This window comes from Mastomys coucha, unplaced genomic scaffold, assembly GCF_008632895.1.
Source record: "Mastomys coucha isolate ucsf_1 unplaced genomic scaffold, UCSF_Mcou_1 pScaffold6, whole genome shotgun sequence".
NCBI lineage: Eukaryota > Metazoa > Chordata > Mammalia > Rodentia > Muridae > Mastomys > Mastomys coucha.
Window position 1 is genome coordinate 17888480 of NW_022196912.1, and position 4211 is coordinate 17892690.

The following is a 4211-nucleotide window of genomic DNA, read 5'->3' on the forward strand; positions in this document are numbered from 1 at the left end:
AATTCACAGACCACATGAAGCTCAAGAAAGAGACCAAAGTGTGGAAGCTTCAGTCCTTATTAGAGTTGGGGGTGGGTGACAAAATACTCACGGGAGGAAATACATAGACAAAGTGTGGAGCAGAAACTGAAGGAAAGGCCATCCAGAGACTGCCCCAACTGGGGATCCACCCCATATGCAGTCATCAAACCCAGACACTATTGCAGATGCCAAGACGTGTTTGCTGACAGGAGCCTAATATAACTGTCTGCTGAGAAGGTCTGCCACAGCCTGACAAATACAGAGGCAGATTCTCACAGCCTACTATTGGACTGAACATGGGGTCCATAATGGAGGAGTTAGAGAAAGGACTGAAGGAACTGAAGGGATTTGCAACCCCATAGGAAGAACAACAATATCAACCAACTAGAACCCTAGAGCTCCCAGGGACTAAACCACCAACCAGTGTACACATGGAGGGACCCATGGCTCCAGCCACATAAGTAGCAGAGGATGATCTCATCTGGCGTCAATGGGAGAAGAGATGCTTGGTCCTGTGAAGGCTCTATGTCCCAGTATAAGGGAATTCCAGGGCAGGGAGGTGGGAGTAGGTAGATAGGTGGGGGAGCACACTCATAGAAGTAGGGGGAGGGGAAACTGAGAAAGTGGATAACATTTGAGAAGAAAATAAATAATCTATCCAATAAAAAAGTAGGAACTTTCACTAAATGGGTTGTCTCTGTTGCTTTTACTGTTGGGGTAAAATACAAAGGGCTGAAGTGACAGCTCACAAGATAGGAGTATTTGGAGCTTTTACAGAAGACCAAGAGTGGGTCCCCCATATGCATACAGTAGTTTATAACTGCCTGAGGCTCCAGTTCCAGTGATCTGATGCCCTGCTGTGATCTTTCATCATCAAGCTCCATGTACCTCAGCTGGGAAATGTTCATCAAATATGTTCTAGAAACACAAAGGTACTGAGAATTATATACAAGGAAGAACCTGGAGGTAGCCTTTACTGTGTGCTCCTGACTAAAGCAATAAGCATAGCCGGCTTTGAAACTTCCCCCCTTGCCCAACAGGAAAGGATAGCATGTCTTCCTGAAAATTCTTCAGAAAGCAATCGCAGAGGGGTTCATAACTGCCTGAGTATCTAGTTTCATTCATCTGATGCCCTCTTCTGACCTCTGCTCAAACTGCATACATACACTCAAAACTGCATACACACACTCAAAACCACATATACATGTTAAATAAAGTAAATAAGTACTTCAAAATACCGCAGCAAAAGCCACTGAAAAAGAGGGTTTATTTCAGCACGATTTTGAAGGTATACAGGCCATCCTGGAATGGACCTCATTATAGCAAGAGCTTGTGTTTCTTGATCTGCGTGAAGAAAGAAACAGAGCTAGATAAAGACAGATGCTCTATTTGATTTTATTTTTTCAGACTACGACTGTGGAACACAAAAATATACCATCTCAGTTAATGTAAGCACCTTCTCCTCAGTTAACCTATCCATACAATCCCTAATAGATATACACAGAGGGAAAGCTACCCTTGATTATTCCTCATAGGTCTTCCCAGGAGGTTGGAGCCTGCATGACCATAGAGCTTGTCAATTGTAAAATTATTATCACCCATAACACCTATCCAACAAAGTGCTCATTAACACGTTTCTAGATGATCCAAAGGCAGACCTCCTTCAGGGCCTTTTTAGGGGGAAACTATGAGGACTCTGACTCATAAGATTGCTAAATGAAATATATTTTGAAGAACGTTCATAAAACATTTATCCAGAGACACAAAGAAGTTGAGAATGATAGACAAAGAAGTACCTGGAAGTAGCCTTTATTGTGTACTGCTTTACAAAGTGTTAAACACAGCTGGCTTCTGAGCCTTCTTCCTCACTTGAGCATTGGGAAAGGACAGCAGGTCAGTCTGAAAGTCTTCAGGAGTTGAATGCACATAACTGTGTAACTGCTCATGATGATGACCTCCCCATAAACACACATGGGCACATGCAGATTTATATGTGCTGTTCTCATTATGAGAAGTATCACATAAAAAGCAACCTATCTCTGGCCATCTATACTTGTGTCCAGTGTAGATGGTGCCCTTGGTCTTTCAAGTCTGTCTCTTGAATTTATTCTTGGTACTGATATCAGCTTTTATTCAAGATCAGCAATTGTTCAAAAAACTAAAAGAAGATGAGCTAGAAATCGGCTGAAACAATCACATCATAAAATCCCTTCTGTTTTTATTTCACACAAGCATTTAATTATATAATAATGTATTAATGCTGAAACAAGAACAAGTGACTTTGGTTGTTTAAGGTAAATATCCTCCAGTAGAAATGAGTAATACTGGTTTGTTACCATAATGTTTGGTAAGCCCATTAAGAAGATTACAAATTATCTTATAAAAATGCGTATATAGCAATGCTGTTTTCTCCACTTGCATTTCTTTTGTAAGCTGAATCAAACCTAATCATAGAGAAAATGATGCTAACATAGACAAGATTGATCAAAACTATAAAAATTATATAAGCAACAGACATGGGTTAATGATCGAGTATAAACAAGAGAATGTAATTTGATTGATTTGAAAAGCTGCAAGCCTTTTGAAAGATGATGGTTCTATGCAATACACAACACAATCATACTCCATGCTTCAGAAAATATAGTATAATCTACATAGGCACAGGGAATAGCACTAAAGGATTCTATCTTCCTTGAAGAAGGGGTCAAGAACTTCCAATCTGTCAAAATGTATTCATGCTGCACACTTTCTTCTTCTGCTTTGTTGAGAAAATCAAAACACTAGAGTTGAAAATCCACATATTTTTACTTTGTGCTTACTCTACACTAAACACACTATAGGGTTTTGGTGTCACAAATAAAATTCACTGTGTTTTCTCACAAGAACATGACAACATATTTAAAAGACCTACATTCAGAAATGACAATTAAGCATGTTACCTCTGTCATGGCTCAAAAAGAAGAAGCAATTGGACATAGTGTGATATCTGAGGACTAACTCTGGAGAGTCAGAGGTCTTTCCCTAGGAATAAAACACAAGCATTATGGACATTTTGACAGCAACCAAATAAAATGGATAGAAATGGGGAATGTCATAATTCTCAAGGGATATTATCTCCCAAGTACATATTCAACTGCATTAGACAAGCAAAGGACATGGTACTTTATGGAAGGCTGATTTGTGGTAAGATATATGAGATTTTACTGTTTAACTGAAATCAGAATTTGTTCAGAATGAAATACCTATATATAAAAAAATCAACTATAAAATTATCATTTAATTTAAAAAATATCATCAAATAATTATGAAAACTTGGAAATACAGCATTCATTATGAATTTATCATATATGTGTGTATAAAGAGAGAGAGAAATATACATATGTAGAGGCAAAATAGACATTCAATTGTGGCTATCAAATGAGAAATAAAATTTGAAATTCCCCACAAGCACATGCAATGAGTTAACACCAACAAATAACAAAATTCACACATGAATATATACATGTACATATGCATATGTATATTTACATATATATTTATTGATTTATTTACAATATATGTATATGGTTGGAGTAGTTAAACAATGGTTTTCTCACACTGGCAATGTTGAGAACCTCTTAGTTGTTCATTCTGAGAGGTTGGTTACCTCAGCACTCTTGAGCACAGAGACCAACACTGGAGGGACTACCATTTTATATCTAGAGATACATCGGAAAACCATACAAATAACAACAGTATGGTACTAGCAAAAAGCAGACAAGTAGACCAATGGAATTGAATTGAAGATACAAACATAACTACACATTACTTCATCAACTTACTATTTGTGAAAGATGCCAAACACATAAATTGTCAAAAAGAAAGTATTTTCAATACATGGGGAAAATGGATGGATGTTCATATACAGAAGAATGAAATTACAGCTGTATCTATCATTTTGATTTATTTTTGAATGCTGAATTCTAAACAATTTTATTATATTTTCTACCATGCTATATATCTTCTCCTAGATACCTTTTCATCTGCTCAAGCCCCAACATTAAATAATTAATGTTCAATAAAGTATTTGAAGTCATCTTCAAAATAATTAGCCAAAATTCAGGCATAGCTATTTGTCTAAAGAACCTGGACTGATCAAGCTGAAAATATAATCACTCATATTCTACTATGTAGCATGCTTCCTTCAGTTC